At 35.3% G+C, this 23,871-nt stretch overlaps 1 long non-coding RNA gene across 1 annotated transcript; it reads right to left on the bottom strand.

Moving 5' to 3' along the window:
- Positions 1 to 2,746: 2,746 nt before the first annotated feature.
- Positions 2,747 to 3,387, bottom strand: LOC149252355 (uncharacterized). Its single transcript, XR_016266047.1, has 2 exons — positions 2,938 to 3,387; positions 2,747 to 2,821 (listed from the first exon to the last, which is right to left on the bottom strand). It is a non-coding gene; the product is annotated as an uncharacterized LOC149252355 (long non-coding RNA).
- Positions 3,388 to 23,871: the final 20,484 nt, after the last annotated feature.

The raw sequence follows: 23,871 nt of genomic DNA, 5'->3' as shown, positions 1-23,871 counted from the left end.
AGTTACGGAAACATATTCTATAATATAATAAAATACAAATAGAAATATGAAAAAAACAAGGGGAGCTGCGACGCAGCGAGTCCCTGCGTGAAGTAAAACAATGAACTGAGTTTTTAAGAGGCAAAATGCAGCTTCTGTATACAGCGTTTATTGCCAGTGGCTTGAGCCAATAGTTTTAAACTAGCCAATCTGCTGTGCTGTGACAGAGTGAGGCCAAATCCAGCACACCCACGATACACTGGTCAGGGTTGAGAATAGATAACCAGGGAACTTGCCATTACTACAAACTAATGCAATAGCTAGAGGTCAAATAGATGGATATTTTAAAATGTATATATAAATAATGTGATATAAAAATAAAATTTACCCAAGCCTAAATCCATTTATACTCTTTCTAAATTGAAAAACATAACAACATAATAGAGATGGAATAATGTAACATAACTTCGAATCTGGCATCTAATAAACCGACATCCGAACAAAAATAAAAACAAGCAGAAGAGCAGAAGAGATTTTTTTTGTTACCAGCTCAATGAAGATAGCTGCCCTGATAAAATCAAGCAGTTTTCCGAACCCAGAGTTCGACTCCACTTGCATCAAATTCTTATTTTACAGCCTTTGTTTTTACAGAATGAGCAATCAGCGGGTCCACGCACGTAGAAAGGATCTTCATAAATCTGATGATGCGTAGACTTTAAAATAAAATGACATTAATTTGCGCATTTGATAAGCATCCGGACTTTTATATATTTTAAATAAATCATCGTCTTGGATGATTGAGAGAGGGATGGTTTCGACGCCTGAGAAGCATGCTGACTTTTACGTGTTTGAATGAAAATGATAAGAGTTTCACTTAAAATAAATAGTCTTGCATGATGGCGTTAGATGGCTTCTTGCTACGAAAGTGAAAGACTCAATTATTCACATGTTTGTTAGAAAAACCCCATCCGTCAATTTAATATTACAAAGTGCTTTTAAATGTATAGTATTACTGCTAATAAGTTGTAATTTCCCTTATTTCAGAAGCAAAGCAATTTAATGGTTTGAAATTTTTCTTATTTCAGAACCAAAGCCATTTAATTATTTGAAGTTTTGAAGTTTATAAAACGCGGCATTCTTAACAATGGGGAAAATGAAAATGCAAACGGAAAATAAAGACAGAATCATGTAATTGTATTATCATTGGCAGGTAAAGGCGCATGGAATAAAAAAAAAGGAAAAAAAGTTAGTGGACTATGTGGGCCTTCGCATGAGAGGCACATGCCTTGCCACTCTATCCTCTACCACCATTACATAGCATGCAATCCGTAACAGCGCCACTTAAATGTTGCATCAAGCTAACATATGTAACTCATTCACAAAGCCAGCGTTTAACACAGAGCACCCACTAATTGTTCCCATGTAGACCAATTAATTCCTCCCATGGCCTTCCATTCACCTGCTGTCTGGCTGTTCTGGTCTCTGTAATCTCCAACGTCTTCAATGCTCGTTAACCCAACTTACTCAACAGACTGCACATTGGAGGGTGAAGAAAATAAAAATGCTATTCTTCGGCTGTACGTTGCGGTAGAATCGAAAGATGGCACGACAGTGCGGAAGATTTTGGCCCCCGATACAGAGTGGTCGTTCCACGGCCCGCCACCGTATCGATACTTAGCGCGTTTGCTCACAGGTGTTTATTTCTGCTACCAGCAACATCAGAAGCAGCATCTCGACCTCTGCTACCACAAGGGACCTGTACAGGCATGTGGGGTTCTTCCGCGGGCCTAAATGCACCCTCGCTGCTTCAGAATGGGGGTTCCCACTTTGCTGCTACAGGGAAGGGATCCCTCACTTCCTTGCTGTCTCAGTTCCACTATTCACTAACTCATGGAGGGAATTCCAGCCTACTGTCACCATTAATTCAATACCAGGTTGCTAGAAACCTCTCGCTGCCACAAACCAGGCCTAAGAAGTGCCTCAGATAGTACTCGCTGCCACAATCAGGGCTTGAGAAATAATTTGGTGCTACTACAGTGCCTCAGACATACCCTGCGGCCACAGATGAGTGAACTAGAGGGGCTTGCACGATCAACTAGAAACCACGAAAGGTCGAGACGGAGGAGGGAATTAGTTAGACTGCAGCCTTACGAGGAGCAAGCCCAACATGAAGCCTTACGAGGAGCAAGCCCAACACTAGCGTCATGAGGAGACAGCCCAACACTAGCGTGATGAGGAGCCAGCCCAACCCTGCTTGAGACCAGCATCTCTTAATTCGGCTCCGGTCTCAGTTAATTCGGCTCCTGAACGAAGCGAGGCCAGCGAAATGCCCTGAATAGTGTATAATAGACTCAGAGGCAGTTACAGCAGCGTGCAACCATACGAACAAGAATGCAAAGGAAGTGCAACAGAGGGCTCATGGCCAGAGCATGATCCAGGTAACTCTTCATCGCTCAAATCTTAATCTACCTAGCTGCCATAGCTGCCATTAAAGCTTACACCCTGCAACCAAAGAATGTTAAACCCTATAATTTCATTTGTGTTCCTGTTATAATTCCATTTCTATTCATATTATTGCAGATTCCGAGAATATATCAAAATCAAACAGTCAATCACCATAGAAATAAAAAAATAAACAATTGAAATATGTGCATTATTAAAAAAACTTGCCTGAGCTACGAATGCAGTTGATGCACCTCTCGTTCCAAAGGTCTTTCTGTTTTCAGGCACTACAGTTTTCAAAACGCAAAGCAGGGATTCCCACTGGTTACGACTGATGGAGTCTCCGACGAACATGAGCCTCTTTCCTCTCAGCCTCTCCAGCAGGTCCGTAGCGTTCAACCTTCAAGGCTAGACAATTGCTAAGTTAGATGTTTAAGCAACTTGGTCTCAGATTCCATTACAGTATAAGCATATATTCAAAATAGATGAGGATGCATTTGGTTAAGAAGACGATACCTTGTTCACAGAACGAAAGCAGACGACGCACAAAAGAGCAGGTGGAAGACGACGCACAAAAGAGCAGGTGGAAGACGATTATAAAGCAGAGCACAGCTGCGCTGCATCATCCACCTGTAACACATGCAAACACACTTGTAGTAATTACGTGCGATTGATAATGAACTTATGCTAATGAACTTATCATAGGTTGCTTGTAACTATCTGCCCATCCCAACATTTAATGTTTCAAAACTAATGTTAACATTAAAACAAGCCCTTTTACGGTTAGCCAAAATGCAGCAGCCTTAAAACCAATATAACCCATGGTCAGGCCTCTTCCGCCTCGGGAAGAGGCCAAATAAGATGAGAAAGGTTAAGCCCGAATGCGACTTTGGTTATGTGCACATAAAACCTCACACGACTTTAGTATAACCGCCGTATAACAGATGGAGAAAGCATTGAACTAATGCTAAGTCGGCATTGAACGATTACAATAGTCCCTGCCGGATGCCAGATGGCAGGGACTAATAATGTCAAAACATCACAAGAATAAAAATGAAAAGAAGAATATTATTAGAAAAAGTTACATAAATAAAATGTTCATTACTAATAAAATATAAATTAACATATTATAATGAATACATCTTATAATAACATATATTATCTAATTTAGATTTGAGTTTTTAAAGAATACATCTTATAATAACATATATTATATAATTTAGATTTGAGTTTTTAAAGGAGTGCAAATCATTAGAATTAGCATAAATATAGATATTATCTAATTTAGGTTTGAGTTTTTAAAGGAATCCAAAGAGTTAGAATTAGCATAAATTTATTCTTAATTAGATTGGATTATATATTTTCACACCTACATATGTATAAGAATCAAATTCCTTAAAATGCGATTTTTTTTTTTTAATTTATAGAAGATTTGTATATTAAAAAATTTGATATTTCTTAAACAATACATAAATTCATCTTAATTTTAATTTTTTGGTCAAGTAAGAGTGGAGCTTTCAATTAACCAGAAAAAGGATTACATATTGTACGCATCTTTACAAGTGTAAAAACCAGCAAAAGATAGACCCGTTGATGATAAACAAACAACAGGGTCAACAAAACCCAAAACATTGCACACAAAAACAAAATCAGACTTCCTTGGTTGCTCTCTTTCCCAAGCCTTTCCACTGTTCTTGAATCTCTGCAATTGATCAGCTTCACGATCCAATGGTCAACTCTTCATCACATTCTCGGCTTATCACACATCGCAGATTCTGCAAGCCGCCAACACTTGATTCCTGTGAAATGCGAGAGTTAACCTCCATTGTTCGATCAACCCTTTGATTTGACGATCCAGAGTCCATTGCAGCATTGCAAACCTCGGCTCATCGCAATATTGAAAATCTGGGTTTATCGCTGACCAGACTCTTTTACTGAATGCGATTTGCGATTAAATCTCCACCGTCAATCCAGTTCTTGATCCGACGGTTGTCACAACATCGCATCAGGAACTTGCGTGACACTTAACTACTTCCTGGAGCCGATATAGATTATAAACCTTGGTCTTTAAAACTTTAGGTTCGCTCTTAGACTTAACCTCCAACCACTTTAAAACTCGATATCTGTTTGATAGTGGAGGCACTTAAATCCTACGGTCTGTGGCCTTTCAACTAGCAAATGAGTTACAAATAGCTAAACCTCCATAGTTACTTGTCATGTCAGCGTTTGGAAATAAGATCGATGGTCAAGATTTATTGCGGCACTTCAGCCAGGCTCAAGGACTCCTGCCTTCTCCTACTCCCGCTAATCATTTCCACCATTTATGTCCATTGATCTTACATGATCTAGCGACTCTTATGCATCGTTACATCACCTCTTCATCCTTCTCTTCACTTCGGGTTTATGTCATTCCTTCAACACCTACTAGTCTTCCTCCTGCTCATTATTCATGGTCTAGAGGTACACCATGTCTTTCGCTGCCTATCGTTGATAGTCATCACGCAGTTTACCAGAGGGTATAGACTCCTAGTCATACCGAATATAGGTTTCCTTAATAGCACCCCTTCATTCGCCAGACGATCAGCTAACATATTGACTTCTCTTCGTACATGAACGAACCTGATGGTTCTCAGGGTTCACAAGTGGGAATGAATAAGTTGAAAGACCTGCTGAGCCTCCAATGTTTCGACACTTTTCCAGGTGTCGTTCCATTACACATTTTCTTGGCCACATTAATGACCAATTAAGAGTCAAATTCAATGATGGCGTTATGTAAATTTGACTCCATTAGGATTTCCAGGCACTACTCTAAGGCCATGAACTCCGCCATGTTATTAGTGGCTGTCCCCAAATGACTGTGAAAGATACCCCTTATGCGCCCCTACTCATCTCTTATGACACTGCCAAATCCAACCATCCCTGGGCTTCCCTTAGAAGCCATTCTAATCAGGGTTTGGATAATCTAAACCTAGGACCATGTGTTTAGCTTCTTTAAGGTTGAAGGTGCCTTCGGAGTTTTGACCCCATCTTAGTTGGTTAGACGAGGATGACACCAAAATCTTCCTCTACTCCAAGTCAAGAGCAAGAGACTTTGCCTTAGCCTTCAAAGGACTCTCTTCACTATAACCAAGATCCTTCCACAATCTCCATTTACCATTGTTCCTTACCTGATCCTAGAAGTCACTTACCATAAGTAAACCTTTGTTGTCAGTGTCATTTTTTAGAGTAGTTAGTCATTCCCTAAACAAATTTCGTTTTTGCTACCAGTTATCCTCCCAAAATCATGCAAGGTTCCCATCTCGGATCTCCTAGAAACTATGCTTCTAGACAATAGATCTATTCTCCCAAGCAAGGTTCCAAATGTGGGAGCCCTTGATGAGCCCTGGAATTCAGATATGATCCCTCTCTTGCCAATTATTTGAATATTTCTGTGTCCAAATCTTGGCCCAAGAGGTGGCCAATTCCTTGAGCTACCTCCACCAAAGTTTCGCTCCTGAAACTCTGCTGAGGATTTCAAGGTCATGTAGCCCCAAACCACCATGGGCCTTAGGTTTACAGAGCTTTTCCCAAGCTACCAAAGCCCACTTCTTTTTCTCTTCCCCTTTGCCCCTTAGAAAATCTTGTTGAATACTCCTGATTTATTGCATAACTCCTTTAGGAGCAGGAATAGCTGAAAACATGAAAATGGGTATAGCTTGCAGGACAACCTTAGTAAGCACAAGACGCCCTGCCATATTCAAAGACCTGCATGTCCATTTCCAAACTTTTTCCTGGAGTTTATTAGTTACTAGATGCCACACTCCCTTGCTCAGAGGTTTGTCCATAAGAGCCATTCCAGGGTACTTAGAAGTTAATTGGTCCCTTTGAAACTCAATAATTCTAGTGAGGTTCCTCTAAATAGCAATGTCAGTGTTAAAAAAGAACACCTTTTATTTTTCAAGGCTTACCTCTATACCAACGGCCAATGCAAATTCGTTCAGGATTTCTTTGAAGGCTCTAGTTTCCTTGACCATAGGAATTCCCTGCAGCATTGTGTCATCAACAAATTGTTGACGAGTGGAAGTAGCACCATCTAGAGTAAGTTTCAAACCCTGGATTTTTCCTTCAGAATTTGCCATATTGATCACTCTACCTAGCCCTTCCATCATGAGAACAAAGAGGAAGGGGGAGAGTAGATCCCCTTGTTTGAGACCCCTAGAAGGCATAAAGGTTCTACAGGGAGAGCCGTTAAGCAGAATGGAGAAGTTGGCAATGGATACATGGGCCATAACCCATCTTATCCAGTTGTGGTTGAAGCCATAAGCTCTTAGCACTGCCCTGATGTAAGACCAACTTAGCTTATCATATGATTTCGCTAGGTCAAGTTGCATGATCATACCAGCTTACTTATTGCTCTTAAGAGAGTGTACCAACTCATGAGCTTGTATGATGTTGTTGACAATCTGTCTTCCTTCCACAAATCCATTTTTTTCCTCTAAGACAATAGTAGGAAGAAGAGGCTTAAGTCTATTAGAGATCACTTTGGAAATAATTTTGTACACCACATTACATAAAGCTATGGGTTTGAATCTGTTCGGTGTCATAGCTTTTTCTTGCTTTGGAATCAAATCTATGAAAGAGGCATTAAGAGTTTTCAAAATGGTTTTGGATCTTCTAGAGTCTTCCATAACATCAAGGATATCTTCTTTGACCATTTTCCAACAAGATTTGAGGAAGTCCACATTGAAGCCATCAGGGCTAGGATCTTTCCCATTTTGCATCTCATTGATAACTTCACTAACCTACTCTTTAAAGACTGGCTTGTTAAGATTGTGGTTGTCTTCCTTTGTTACAAGCTTAGGAATGAACTTGGTGAATTTATTAATGAACTGAGATCTGTCAACGAGAGGCTCCTCTGCTATGCTAAGGAAGTGTTGAACTAGGACAGATTCCATTTCTTTGTGAGAGACAAGCTCTTTCCCTTGAGAATCTTTAAGTTTTGAAATTCTGTTATGAGATCTGTGATCCAAGGTTGATCTATGAAAAAACTTTGTGTTTCTTTCTCCTTCTCTAATCCACTTCACCCTCGATTTCTGTCTCGAGAAAATCTCCTCTTGCTTGCATCGATCGTCCCATTCATTCTACAGAGAGTCAGCCTGAATTTTTTGTTCCTTGGTAAAACCTTCTGAGATGATGATTTGATTAATCTCCTAGTGTTTCTAATCAATTTCACTTTTGGCTTTAAAAATATTACCAAACTCTTTTTTGTTTCAATCTTTAAGCCTAGATTTGATGTGTTTAAGTCTCTGCTGCAACATGAACATTTTAGTGCCTTGAATGAGCATATCTTCCGCCCACCATTTGTCAATATTGCTTGTGAAGTCAGGGTGAGAGAGCCAAACATTTTTCAAACATAAAAGATTTTTTCCTCAGTGTAACCATGAAAGTAGCTTCAAGCTAGATAGGCCAGTGGTCTGAGCCTCCGAAGGGAAGGATTGAAGCTGACATATCAAGGCCTTTGAGAAAGAGGTCCTCTAAGATTATGAATATATCTAGTTTAGAGGAGACTTGAAAAGCCCCTCCCCTCTTATTATTCCAAGAATAAGTGCCATTTACTATTTCGATGTCCACTAGCCCCATGTTATTCATGAAGTTCTTGAAGGCAATGGAATCTGTGCCTAGTTTTTTGGTACCGCCATTTTTCTCTGTAAGAGATTTGATCATATTGAAATCCGAAACAAGAATCCAGGGCATATCAAGATATCTCTCTCTCAGCTTCTCAAGTGAGGTGAGAAGCTTAAGTTTCTCTTCTTGTTTTAGAGGTTTGTAGATGTTAGTGATCATGTAGATCTCCTTATCACCCAAAGGTTTAACCACCAGCGAAAGATAGTTTCTAGAAGCTTCAACATCTAGGATTCCAAGTTTTTGAGGGTACCATAGAGTTAGAATCCCACCCTCCGAGTTATCCACTTTAACCTCTAGATACTCATACTTGATTAACCATTTGTTGTATATCTCTCTGATCTTGTCCATCGAACATTTGTTTTCCTGAATAAAAATCATATATGATTTTTCTTCTTTCATTCTACAGCTAAGAGTTCTTTGTTTCCTTTCACTTCCTAAGCCCTTAATGTTCCAGGTTGTAAGCTTCATTAAGAAAGGTTTGTAAAGGAGTAACTGGTAAGATCCCTCATCTTACCTGAGTTAATAATAAGATTCTCACATTCGGTCAGCAACTCATTCTGTGTTTTTCTTCCTCTTTTCCTACTGGGGTTCTTGGAAGAGTGCATCAATGTATCCTCCATCATTTTCACTCCAATATTCTCCTAGCTAAGATGGTTTCTTTTGACTCTAGAACACTTTGTTTGTGATCTCTAGAGGAAGTGATGTTGAACCCTATCAAACTCCTCTTTTGGCAAAGAGTCTACCCCTTTGGTGATTCCCTACTCCAAAAACTTTCTAGATCTAGATTCTCCCTCTCTAGAATCTCTTGCAGTTCTTGGTCTTTCGTTCTAGCCTCACTTGGGTTCATCTCGTGGTCCTTACTGAGCTCCATAATTCTTGGCATATCATCCTTTTATTTGTTGTTTCCTGGTATATCCTCCATATTAGTATTCGTTTCCTTCTGAGTGGGAATATTCTCTGATTCTTTGTTTGTCCATTTGTTTTCTCCTTCTTCATCTAAGATCTTGAAACTTTTGTGACTCGGTTGTCCGTCTTCATTAATTTTCTTTTGGTACCGCTTACCTCCTTTCCCTTTACCCCAAACCTTAGTAAAACATTCGGGAGCCTTGCCTGTAGTGGCTTTCATATTGTTCTCTAACTCATTCAATGGGTTGTATAGGTGCCCGTGCTCATGGTAATTACGATGCCTAAATGGGACGTGTTCATAGTTCGTCGCCTGCACCTGTTCCTCATCATACACTTCTAGAATGATTGCATCCAGAAGTGCACCAGATAAGTCCATTTCCACACATATCTGAGTAAAGGAAGTGTATTTTCCTCTTAGAGTAGCATCTGAGATCTTTATAAAATGCCCTAGCTTTTTGCTAATAGCCTCTAGAGACTCTGGCTGCCAATAATCTAAAGGAAAAGAATAGAGTCTTATTCATACGACATTGAGGTGAAAGTTTCTCGTTTTGGGACAAATTTCATTATCCATGGTCTCATATAAAGGCCTGTAGAAGTGTAAAAATAGGGTCCTCCCTTGAACACTCTGTCTTTGTCCTCTAAGCTTGTGAACACCACCATGAAGAAGCCCTTGGACCCAAGGTGAAGGTCAATTTCCCCCTTTGGTTTCTAGTGTTTTCTTATCCACGCTTACAGAACCTTCTCCGTCTGTCAAATCCCAATAAATTTACAGACAATAGCATACTGCGACATGTGGTCTCTGTGTACCTACAACGCTGGGTCACTTAAAACGACTCAAGCAATTATGGTCGACTTGGGTTTACAGAATCTTGAGGTACTCATAGGAGAAACTTTTGGACTGCTAACCTATGTCCTCTTCCCCTTACTAGCTTCCTGATGATTCTCTTCCTGTCCTTGAGGCTTGATAGTTTCCGATTTTTCAGTATTCTAAGCCTCTGTTACCTCCTTCGTTGGTTTCTTGAAGTGATGCAATGCAACTCCCTTACTTCTGTCCGCAACCACTTGACTATAGGAGGGAGCTGATGTCCCTCTTCTGCGTCCGGCCATGGTGACCAGCAACAAAACCCTAAAACAAAACCCTCATGGATCCCGACCTGATTATTATTTTTCAAATCCATCTTAATTTTAAATCTCTTTAAATATTTAAATTTAAAAAACATAGATAAATAAATAAATATATATATATAAACACATATACTATAGGTTAACTCCTTATTAAATTAATTTTATATTTATATATCAACTCTTTATTAAACACAAAAAAACAATTACCCATATACTACATAACACCTACTTTATTATCCTTTCGCATCACAAATAATGACATGTTACACTTCAACGCTATCCACTTTTATTGTAAGTGAATAATATCATTATATAGGCATTCGTTATATCATGATAATCATCATACCCCGTCAGATTGTGGGTTTATAGATCTGCTTGAATAATACCATTATATAGGCATTCGTCGTCCTTTCGCGTCACAAATAATGACATATCACACTTCAACGCTATCCACTTTTATTGTAAATAATCATCCTACCTAGTCAATAAGAAAAAAAATTGTGGGTTTATAGATCTGCTTGAATAATATCATTATATAGGCATTCGTTAGACTATGATAATCATGATACACAGTTAACATGGAAAAAAATTGTGGGTTGATAGATATGTTTTAATTGTGCTGATAGGTACGTTTTATAGTTTAGTGTGAAGATAATGTGTGAAATATTTAGGGTTTAAAATGGAATTTATAAAATAATAATAATAATAAATTTCTTATTTCATTATTATTTTATAATAATAATTATATTAATAATTTATTTTTTTTATAATAATATTATTATTTTTAATAATATTATTTTAATAAATCTCTTAAAATTCGTGTAAATTTTGAGAAAAAAATTACATCTTGAAATTTATCTTTCTTATTTGTAAGTATTTTTTTTAAATGGTTTTATTTTAAAATTTATTTTTGATTTGTATTTTTACTTATCATTTAAATATTATGCTTTATGTGTTTACATTAATTTTTTGTTGTGAATGTAAACATAATTTTTTGCTAATACAAGTTTTGTGTTTAATGTTGGTAAATTTTTTAATTCTCCCGAAATCATAAAATAAACTTCAACCAATTAACACCATAGATGTATATATTTTATATTATCTTAAAAAATCAAACATATTTAACCATATTCATTCCTAATGTCAAACTAGCCAATGATTTGGTGCAATTATGTACAATCACTATTTATGTCATTTCAGAAGTTTTACAAATTACGTTAAACCATTTTTGAAAATTTCCAAGTAGCTTGGTCAAATCATCAACTATAATGTATTTTGAGGAACAATCTTTGCTTTCAATTTGATGAGTTGAACTTAAAGAGAACACTATAATAAATTATGTTAAGCCTTTCTTGAAAATTTTCAAGTAGCTTGGTCAGATCATCAACTATAATGTATTTTGAGGAGGAACAAACTTAGCTTTCAATTTGATAAGTTGAACTTAAGGAGAACATTATAAATAATAATGAAAGTTCGAAGCCACTTTTAAAAAATAATTTGGGAGGATTTTAACATTTCAAGCAATAATAACATGCAACCATGGATTTTGAAGAAATTGGTAATCTTTTGACAAGTAACAAGAATAAAGCATTCCTATAGACAACCTAACACCTAAAAGGCACAAACCCAGTTGTGTTTAGATTCAAGTGTGAATGTATCAAAAGCATCATAGCCTTGGTAACCACACATTTGAGATTTCCATATCCAACCACAAAATATATTTGTTTTCTAATAAAACTAATAAATATACCCATATTATAAAAACTAAGATTTATTGTTTGTGCATCAACACTAAAGAAACTACATAAAACTCTCAAAATCAAATGAAAAATAGTTATTTCACCTGCATAAACAAGAAACTTTAGTGAATGTTTTATATAGAATACTAATTTTCCATGGGTGTAGACTTGTCATGTGAGTTTCAACCTTTAAGTTTTAGGCTTCAATGTTCATGCTTTATGCTTAAGTGTGTACAATGTAGGATCACATGGTGTGATTAAAGGCATAGATTAACTTTTTATAATAAGTCCAAAAATGCACGTTGAATGAATCTATGCTTGTCTTCAATTATCATCAGGGTTTAGTACTATGGGTGTTGCAAAATGTGATATTTATCCTAGAGACTCGGTTAAGAAAATCACTAACATCTTTTGTTTTCTATAAGTTTACTAAAAATTTCTTATATGAAGTGCGTGTCACCCATCAAACTAACGGCTTGAAAACATAAGTGATCATCATCAATGACGTGCAAATTTTAAAATAATCAAAATACATGTAAATAATCAACAAATTTAACCCCTGACTATAATTATGTATTGACATACTCAAGATTGACCCATCCAAAACATGTATTGAAGTAATATATGACACATTGATAAGTGTTTTGTTATTCATTATTAAATGCTTGAATTTAATGATGTTGTATACTAAGATGGCAATTTCTCCTAAACAACCATTTGTCACAGAAATTTGGTATTTATTTAAATCCAACCATAGTAGTGTTTGAATCCTTTTTTGAAATAGTGGAAATAAGTTGAGCATCATCAATAGCACTGTAGCAACCAAAATCTTAAAACTAACTGAAATTTCCACAAAAAAAATTCGCAAATTCATTCATTATTTCTATTATTTTTTCATTGAAAACATAGGTTCCTTAGACTACAACTACTCTAATTAGAATCCAACTACTTTAATGGACGCGTTAGAGCAAGTTGATAAGATGGATGCGATATGAACCGGACCCCGAATAAAATTTCTCAACTACACGCATGTAGTTTTTAATCAACTACAAAAGCATGTAGTTTTTAATTAGAAACTTCCGAGTTATTGGCCCTTTAGAGCGGTCCAGGCTTCATTGTTGACCCATTTTTTGGAAGTGATTGTCTCTGGAAGGCCATCACAATTTCATTATACACACAATTTTTTCCTTTCTACTCTGCATACTCATGCATCCAATCACAGAAACTTTTGGTTTGTTTTCCAATAATATTATTAATACGACAATGATGTATTCATCATTGATTCCTGATGAACAACATGGGTGCATGTCAGGCTTCGTTAATCAAAGATGTTCCGCATAGCCGGAATCAGAACCTACTTTACGCATTTCGGTGCATTTGATATTTCAGGCAAAAGAATACTTTGAGAAAGATATGAGTAACTTATACACAAATAATATTGTAAAATTTGAAAGTCTCTAAAGCTAACATCCACGGAGTAGGTATAAGATAGGTTATTTTATTTATTAAATAAATCAAAGTTACAGCCACTTGATATATTTATCTTTCATTACTATATTCCTATACAAATAATTATCAGTTTCAATCTTCAGAAACCATCACTATTATTCAAACTATCAAAAATTTATATTACTGCAATTTTACTTTTTCAAAATTCCTGTAAAATTTTGATGTAATAAATTTTAATATTCTTTGTTTTAAAAACAATTTAATGGATATCTTGTATAAACACTTTCATCACCCTTTTCGCAAAGTGAGACCAGCGAAACACCACCACAAAAATCCTAGTTTTTTAAACATGTCTACATAGTTTTTATGATATATTCGAACTCCATCAATACTTTGTCTTGCAAAATGATACTTAATATCAATGTGGAGGAACACTGCAAATGGGTAACAAAAGTGTCATACCCTTGGTGCAATTGTTTTGCATATCTACATAGTTTCTATGATTTATTCAAACTCCATCAATACTCTGTCTTCCAAAATGATACTTAATATCAATGCTGAGGAATACTACAATTGGGTAACAAAATTGTCATACTCTTGGTGCAATTGTTTTGCATACTATTATTCTATATTTACTTGTAAATATGGTTAAACATGATGGTTCTAGAGCCATTGCTTAAGTGATAGACTATGTAAATAAATCTTATGATGAATAAATATTTTTTTGGGGGAAATGCTATAAGAAAGCGCACATGAGTAACACAGAGTTTTTACTATCCTAGGAATTGTTAAGTAGTTAAGTCCAAATAGTGGACCTTTCCAAATTATTCCAAAATTCCTGGAGAAGGATTGTCACGAGGAAACCAACATAATTGGAGAGAAAAATTATCCTCTATGAAGTGATAGGATTAGCTAGATAGAAATGATAATTTGGGTAAAAAGATAAATATAAGAAAATATAGAGAGAACACAATTCTTATGTATGAAAATTTAGAGATTTTTCCTATATTTAAAAGAACCCCAAGTAAAGAAAAAAGGAGGCAAACCTTAAAAGGAGGACATTGTTGGGAAGGAAAAATTAGATAACATTAAGAGAAAACATTGAGGAGGTTTTTATTCCAAGATTAAAAATAAAGAAGAACTTTGAACTGAAGGAAAGTTGACGATGTGCAACTCATTGTTCGGGAAGAATGTTCCTTATCCTATAGTTTCCCCATGTGAATTATTTTCAATTGAGGAAATTGTTATTGGCTTATAGAATAAGATTGAATATGTTATGAATTGGAATGTTGGTTTGAATTTTGAAATTGAATGTTAGTTTTATGTAGTTTCTCATGTTAAATGAGTGAAAATTAATTTCCAATATTGTTTATACAAAGGTTGCAGTCAGATGGATGGAGAATATTTATACAAGTTATATAAAAAAAATTGCTACTAGTGCATGATGCATGTTGCTTGAATACATAAAGTGTCGATAAGTGTTAGACTATAGTTGTTCATAGTTATATTAATACTTTCGATATTATGTAAGTTGAATTTGATTGCAATTGATGAAAAGGAAACATGGAATAGGAAGTTAAATGTTAGTTATCCTTTAACTGTGGCATTGAAACACCTAACTCAAACATCTCTATATTTAACCAATTTCACGAGACTAGGAAGGTCTATTAGACCATATTGGATAACCCTAGTAATTTTAAAATTATTAAGATGTTGTTGGGAATTTCTCACGAGCTATAGGAAACTCATACCATGGTTATTCATGAATGATAATATGTATAACAACAGATACAAGAAGGAATGTGAACTAGTGGTAAAATATATGATGTAATACCTATTGTCGGATTAGTATTGATCCAGGGGGATCCATTGATCCAATTGCACAAGTGTTCAAAGTGTCGTCATCAATGTTCATGGGTGTCGTTCAGTGTCCTCGTCACTTCTTTTTAGTTTCGACAGTATTGGTTATGATCAGGTTGTTAAGATAATGTTTGTAGTAATGTTCATGGCCTTCAATTTATATGGGTTTAGAGCTTGGTTGTCGACTTAATTTCATCGACATTTCCCTAGGGTTTGGTCGATGACATGTGCTTTTTCATTCGACTTTGCAGGATTTATGATCGATATGGTTGATTATGTAAAAGGATTCAAGTTAAAGTACCTGGTCAACAACATAGTCTTGTCATCATCACCACTATTGTCAATTTCAAAGATGTGATGGTCATCGTCATGCAATGTTGATGAATGTCGCACGGAGACCACAAGGATGTACAAGGGTTGACCATCTAGTAAAGCCTTCAATTTCACCGATGTCACTTTGCAAAGTCGACATGGGTCTTGAAAAGTTAAAAGAAACTCTTTACCTAAGCCTAGACCTAAACCCTAACTCCTAAGTTGTCTTTTCATCATTGTTTACCCTAAGAATCCTAATGCATTTTTCCCTAAACTCAGAAACCCTAATACATTACATCTATGTATTAAAAATACAATGAAAAACATTAAAATCTAAGCCTAAACCTAAAAAATACACTCTTGGCCTATTTAATCGTAAAATCATTACAAAAAAATACAAAACAGTCCCCTAACTGTAGCCTTCACCATATCGGGGGACTGCCTCCATATGATCAGAAGGGATCGCAGTAGGGTTAGCACTAATCGCCAACCTAAACCGTGCGGGGAGTTGACCACAGCAGGACCACAGTGCTAACATGTGAATGTGGTAATACAAGCCATCATATGTATGTGCTGCTTGTTTTGGGTTAACCGCTAGTTCATAGACCATGGCGGAGTTAGCATGTGAACACAGCACAAACCGCCACTGCCATCATCACCATAACCGCTAGTCAGTGGAACCGTCGGCATCCAAACCACAAGCCAGGTCGACTGTTCCCATGCGCTGGCAGTCTCCTTCATGTGGTTAGCCAACTGTTAGTGATTTTAGGGTGATACTATGGTATTTTTGGTTTTTTCAATTAAAAATTGCTTCTCAATTAATTTCATGACCATGAATAAGCCCTAAGGTGGCTTAAATCAAACAATTCAACCCTAGAAGTCAGCTAGTTCACCTCTAATGCAGTCAACGAAGGTTTTTATGTATCTAGAGGCCTTTAAAAGGTAGATTTTTTCCATGAAGAATAGGGGAATGATTTTTTATTTTGTATGCAGGCTCTGGAGGACATAGGTTGTTTTGTTTTCAGGGTTTTGGGAGCATCCAAAGTCAGATTTGGAAACTGTCGGTGGCATTGGAAAGCTGGTTCAGAGAGATATCTGATGGCAGAGGTCAGAAATGCCTGTGTGCAAGTTCAGTCTATCCAATTCACTGTGTAATCAACTTCTTTGCTTATCATTCCTAATAAAATTGGTCGCCCATCTTGGAAGCAGACCTGGAGATGTAGTCCATCAGGTATGAACTCCATAATCAATCTCTCTATCTAGTATATCTTTGTACTCATTGTTTTCACTTCTATTTTGCATCTCAATCATGGTTTATCAACTGTCGTAAAGTGATCAATTCAAGCAGTTTTCCTTCATTTCCGTGCTTTCAATCAACATTAAAATTCATTAATGGCTAATCAATTGTACATCAGTTTTTAGTATATGGTCATATCAGACAATATAATTTGGTATCAGAGCAAGTTTCATTTGTAGAAGTTCCATTGAATTTTAACCAGGTCAAAGTCGCAACAAGGAGAAGGAATCCTTGAGCAGATCGATCCAGAGATTGGAAAGCAATGAGTCATTTAGAAATCGACCATGTCAAGACCTGATGCAAGTGAAAACATTGAGATCAATATGAGTGAGGAACAATTTTAGCAGGCGTTCATAACTATGCAACAGATGTTGGGAGAATTGTATGAATACAAGAAGGTGAGAGATGTGGCTTATTCTTCAAAGGCATCGAAGAACGACAAAGGTAAAGGCAAGGATGATAAACCTCCTTCACCTCCATCATCTCCATCATACTCTTCTTATTCTTCTTCTTCTTCTAGTGTATAATTTGAAACGGATAAGAAACCTAAGAAATCATCTCTTTTGAAACTTGATGTTAAATTTGAGTTACCAGTTTATGATGGTGAAGTGAATCCTGAAAAGCTAGATAACTGGATAAAGCAATTAGAAGTGTATTGTCGTATTCATAACATTTCTAAAGATAAAACTAAAATTAAGTTAGCTACGCTTAGAATGGGGGGAACATCTTTAATCCGGTGGGAAAGTAAAACTCAGCTAGATGTAAAGCATAACAGAAAAGTCATCTCTTAATGGTCTAAGTTGTTGAAAGCTCTTAGGAAACAGTTCTATCCTTTAGGATACATGGAGAAAGTTGTTATTGATTGGAAACATCTGAAGCAAGGAAACGGCAGAGTGTTCAAGATTTCACTAAGGAGTTCAGAAAGAAATCATTGGTGCTTGGTATTTCATTGGATACACATGAAACTTTGTTAAATTGCATCGACAGTTTACATTCATATTTGCAACATACTTTATTGATGTTTAATCATGATGATTTTGATGAGGTGTCTATGTCTAGTCAATTTAACGTCTTAAATTTCTCAACATAAATTATCAATCCGAGGATCGTAAACGGATGAAGTGTGGTGCACCATATGAGCTTAGTTAACCCTTTTTCTTACTTCATTGTTTTATAGTTTATGTTGTTTTTGGGGTTTTGTTTTTGTTGGTCTCCTAAATTATTCTAATGTAATGGAAATCCTAGTTTAAATTTGTAATAATGCTTTTAAAGATCAAGTGTGGATGTATAGTTGAAGACAAGGTTTATGCTTCTTATGATAATTTCCAAACTTAGCACTTCAAAGATCTCAAAACATGCTATCTATAAAATTATTACTTGAACAAAAGTGTAAATATGCAGTGACTTAAAATTGCATGAATTAAAATTGCATGAATGGAAACTCTAACCTATCAAACTTGAAAGCAATAAAATAACATATATAAATGAAATCAAAGAAAAATTACAAAATAAAATCTACTCTACCTTACATTCTAATATGCTCCATGAAATCTATTTCACATCTCCTTCCATGTTGAGAACATCAAAGCTTTATTCAAATTCTTCAAAATTACAAAGTACAACAAAGCTCTCCAAAGCTTTCCAAAGCCATCAAGGGAGAACTAAAAACTCCAAACTAAAGAAATAAAAAGTCAATATAACAAATGAAGTAGAGAGATCTCCTATTTATACAAAAAGATGAGAAGCCATCTCATTAATGAAAGTCCATGAATCTCTCCCTCTACCTCTAGAATCCTAATCAAAATATGAATTGATAAGACACATGTATTCTTAGAGATTCAATACAATTAGGAGATGTGACACATATCCTCATAATCCCATGATTCTTTCCACTGAAATTCGAATTTGGCCTTAGGGTGCCACATAAAGGTCTTCTAGAAGCCTCCTTTTGACCTACACATGTCAACATTCTCAACCCATTTGTTAGGTATAAGCATATGCACATTATTTTCTTATTTTTAACCACAAATTCACTTAAAAAGACTAAGAATTAATAAAGTTTGAAAAAACATAAATGTGGCCCAATGATAATGAAAGTGGGATGAATGTAGTGACATAGTAGTGAAATGGAGGTGATATAATGTACATAATAGTGAAAGTGTAATGGAAATTAATGAAATTTTCAAGACCCAACAGTGTGTTCAGGCCATACATCTTGAATTAGGTGGCAAACCATTCATGTTTTCATTTCAGTCATCCAAAGAGATGGAAACCAAAGATTCCAGTGATAGTAATGGGAAGAACATTTCGAAGAGAAAGAAATAAGCGATTGTTCAAAAGGAAAGACCTACTTGTTCTCATTGCCATAGAATTGGTCATGATGAATTGAACTGCTGGAAACTTTATCTAGAACTTAAGTCCAAAAATTTTCTTAAGGCGAAGGATGAAAAGAAGGCCATTGCAACAATCCAGTAAGATCTGGGTTTAGATTCAGGTGATGAAAGGAGGATAACTGCCATGGTTACGATAGGTAAAACTTCTGATACTAGTTCAAGCTCGAAAACTAATGTATTTTCTTCAAACATAAATCCTCTACATGAGGACAAAAGAGTTGAACTCTTCCACATAAGGATAAATTCTAAGCATACAAAGATTGAGACAATGTTTGATAGTGGATCAAAAGCAAATTTAATATCTGAACATATAGTTAATCAATTGGGATTGGAAACATAGAATCATCCAAGACCATAACCATTAGGTTGGATTAATAAATCAACTCAGATACATGTCACAAAGCAGTGTTGGTTAAAATTTGCAATTACATCTAAGTACATTGATGAAGTGGGGTTAGATGTGGTTCCAGTAGACATATGTGGATTATCTTAGGAAGTCCTTATCTTTATGATAGAGATGCAATGTTTTATTGAAAAGAACATAAATATCACCTAAAAAAAGAAGGGGTTGAATTTATTGTTAGGGCACATAAATTCAAATAAAACTTGGATTTAATTGTTACAAAACAAGTGAAGCAGTTAATAAGTTCAAGTAAATATGTACTCATGTTTATTAAGGAACAACATAAGGATGATTGTTCGAGATGCGAGATTCAGTTTATAGAGCAATTGGTCAAGGTGGTTAATTATTTTCCAATAAATAAGCAACATGAGATACATTTAATGTCCTAAGAACATATTCTTAAAGACAGAATGAATTTCAATTCATTCATTCAACTGAATTCTAGAAACTATCATCATCAACACTATATTGCAGGGAATGGTACATGTGAGTCTAAACAGAGACTAGTTTCAAATGGTATGTTTATTTTCAATTTCAGGGGTGAAGGTCAGTATTGGCGAAAGTTAGTGTTCCATTTCTTTGGTATTGTATCATTATTTCATCCTTTAAAAAGTAATGAAGCGTCTTTCCAAGTGGAGAGGAAATCTATAAGTTTGCATGACAAATCATTCTCAGAAGCAAATCTAAAGTTTCCTTATCATGATTTGAAAACTAATGCATTAAGTGAAAGTGTTAGTCCATGGAAATATCAGTTAATAGATGAATAAATAGTGATTCAAGTAAATCAAAAATTACTTAGATACTTTCAAAGTCAGACTAAGTTGTAGTAGTATTTACATCACAGTTAGATGAGCTATATGCAGCAAGTTCACTTAGTAATCAGTCAATAGGAAAGTAAATCAAGTCAAGTAATTGATATGAAGTCAAAATCCAAGGAGTCTTTGAATATTTCACTTATTCTAGAAAGTAGATTGTTAATACCCAGCAAATGTATTGAAAAAAATTCTACAAATACTATTTTCAAAGATGTTTTTGAATCACTAACTCACGATTATTTGTTGAAAGAATTCAATTTCAATGTTGATAACAGGTTGTTTTCCCATCATCACAACTTGTTTATACTACGGAGAATTTACGTGATAATGTTTGTGGAAAAGAGAATGCGAAAAGGAATTAACCAAAAGTTTAAATTCTTTTTTAATTCTATGGCAATTGAAAGGTTTGTCATATTGCGGTTAAAGTTAAGTAGTTCTACTAATTTAGCATAATAGCCATGTTTGGAGGTAGATGACTGATACTCCAAATAAAATCCAAGAATAAGTTCCATCTGAACTTGCAGAAGTCATTTCTGGATTTGAATGATTATCCATTACAGTTACACCTAGACCACCAGAAAGCATGCCAGTTAGAGGGGAAAATATTGATATAGTTGGCCCATGAATGAGTAACTACAAAATAAATCCATTATAGTGGTAAATTGAGAATAATGCTTTCACATACACCCAAGGTAACCAAGTTAAAACCATGAATAATAATTACAAACTAAACCCTAGTTTCAATAAAACCTTTGGTGATGTAAGCCTATCTAAAAGAAAAATGAAAAATGGAGCATTGCCTATAGTACCATGTAGGAGGAAATTCTAACAACTTGATATGGATGTACTTGTGTCTGAAATTGAAATAAACCCCATGAGACGGGTATTAGTAAACCCTTAATTTTCATTAGAAACCAAGAATAAATGATGTCCAATAATCCAAGGAGGTTGAATGAGCCAAACACATAATTACTTGGAAGAATCCTTAGTTTTTCATTAATGTAGGAACCTCCATTTCCATAATAACTCAGTCAATCTAACTGCCATGGATAGATAACAAAAAGTTGAATCATGTTAATGAATGGTGAAAACAAACAATTATCAACACCAAAGAAACATATTTTGAGCAGGTTTGGGTTAGAAACCCTGAAAGGAACATGAGAGACTGAACACAATAAATAAAGCATTAGAGCTAGGAGTAAACATCTATAAATGGGAAGAGAAAAAATATAAAGGAAAAAAAATGAGCATTGGGATCACTATTTAACCTTGCCTAGGACCACATTCGAACTCCTCTCTATGAAAGAGAAAAAATACAGGGATAGATGTAAGGGAACCATAGTGAATTGAGTAAGGAAATTTTGGGAAAGAGACAAAAAATTCATTTGTAGTAGAGCAAAGCAACAACAAGAGTGAAAGTAGGAAAATGAAATGGAAGGAGGGTAGACTACACTATCTAAATGAACCAAATGAATCTTGATCAATCCCTCTGATGGGATCAACTTGGGAAATATCATGCTTTCAAACTAAAAACCTTTTGAGAATGTCAAGGTGCAACAACTTCGATGGGACTAGTTGGTATGGTCACATGCTTAACCGTGGGCAAAGGTGTGCCTTTTTAACTATACCCTACAATGCTAAAGTGGTTATGGGTCAAAAAATAAATATACCAAGGGTGATGTGAAAGTTGTCTTGTAATTCCAATGACATATAAGATTAATATGCCTAATCAAGGGGGTCTCATGACGACCCATGGCCACCTAACCATGGAAAATACTAGCACCATGGGTAAGACTTATGAAGCTGAGAAGGTAAGACTAAACCCATACCAACAAGTTATAAAGAGTATATAAGAATGCAATTATATAAGTAACAAGAAATATGCTTTGTAATTATGAGAAGAGTTCCTTAGGGAAATTAAAAGTGTACATTATTCCAAACCAGAAATGATGAAGGGTCAGAGGAAATATAATTGTAACCATAATGAACATAGAGAGGAAATTATCAAGGTAGTCTACATCATACCATGAGATTGCATATTTCAGGGTGGAAAATCCATGATACAAGGTAGTAACTAAAAAAATTATCATTTATTTTTATGTGTTAAATATGAGGGACATTACACGAGATATTAGAGTTGTAAGCTTCAATAATTGAGGGCTATGGATCAACATATAGCTGAAATTCAACGAAATAATTATTTGTTACGCAAAAGTAGGAAGCAAATAAGATAGTGATGGAAAAATCATTTGTAAGACCTCCTAAGGAGGGAGAGTATGTCTGGATTCATTTAGGAGTCGAAGTGTCACCTCCTAGAACACATGTTTTGGAAATGATAAAGGACCTAAAACTAGAACTATCCAGCATTAGAGAAAAATAATGAACATTTGCTCAAATCAAGTCCTGAGAAAGAAATATCATTAAGAATTTGACTGAAAAATAAAATATGAAACCTATAAAAGAAGAGGTAGAAGAGACAATAGAATACTCAAAACAGAAAAATCTATAAAACAATGAAGAAACTGATGTAGAAATACCTAAAGGTGAGGAAGAAAATGAGTATATTTCATAAAAAAAAAAAAAAAAACGCCCAAATGCACCTAAACAAGAGAGAAAATATAATGTAGAACTACAAAGGGAGTTCAAAAATATCAAACCTCCCACTTTTTATGGTGAAACAAGATAAGCAGCAAAAGCATGGCTACCAAATATGAGCAAGTCATTTCATATGTATGAGTATCCTAGTAACATGAATGCTAGACTAGCCACTTATCAGTTGCAATCAAATGCCTCATTATGGTGGAAAGAGGTGAGAATAGTGCATAACATAAAGGAGAATACTATGAGATGGGAAAATTTCCAAAAATATTTTAAGGAAAGCTATTTGACAGAGAGATACTATGATGACAAAGTAAAGGAATTACATAGGTTGAATGATCATGGATCAATTTGTGGCCAATTTCACCGTTATTTTGAGATATTTTCCCTATATTCCTAGGGTGAAGGATAAATTTCATCATTTTTTTTAAATTTCCTTCCCCTTTCCTTCAAAGAAAAAATTGAGTATGATGAGCCAAAAACTATGGGTCAAGTTGTTCAAAATAATTGAATTTTCTATGGCCAGTCCAAGAAAAGAGGTGAAAGTTAAAAAGTTTGTCTCAATAAGAAAAAGGAAATATTTGTGGCAAGAAACAAAAAGTAAAAATTTTCTTCTTTTAAAAACATTGGTAAAAACCATAAACATAAGAATTCTAACAAACAACAACAATAACATACTCACTCTCAAATGGGGTATAAAAAAATGATTTGAAGAGTAAAGGAAATAATAGAAAAGAATGGGAATCATTGAAGTATTGGGGCTACAAAGAACCTTATTTTCTTCAAGATTTCCCAGATAATACAAAATCAATTGAAGCCTTGCAGATAGTGAAAGAAGACTCTACGATGAATGATGTGGCCCAGAACATACCTAGAATCAATGCAACAT

The sequence above is a fragment of the Pinus tabuliformis genome, chromosome 7 (genome assembly GCF_031772625.1).
Source record: "Pinus tabuliformis cultivar Carrire ecotype Pingquan chromosome 7, CPIR1, whole genome shotgun sequence".
In the NCBI taxonomy this organism is placed as follows: domain Eukaryota; kingdom Viridiplantae; phylum Streptophyta; class Pinopsida; order Pinales; family Pinaceae; genus Pinus; species Pinus tabuliformis.
This window is presented reverse-complemented; position numbering and strand designations above follow the sequence as displayed.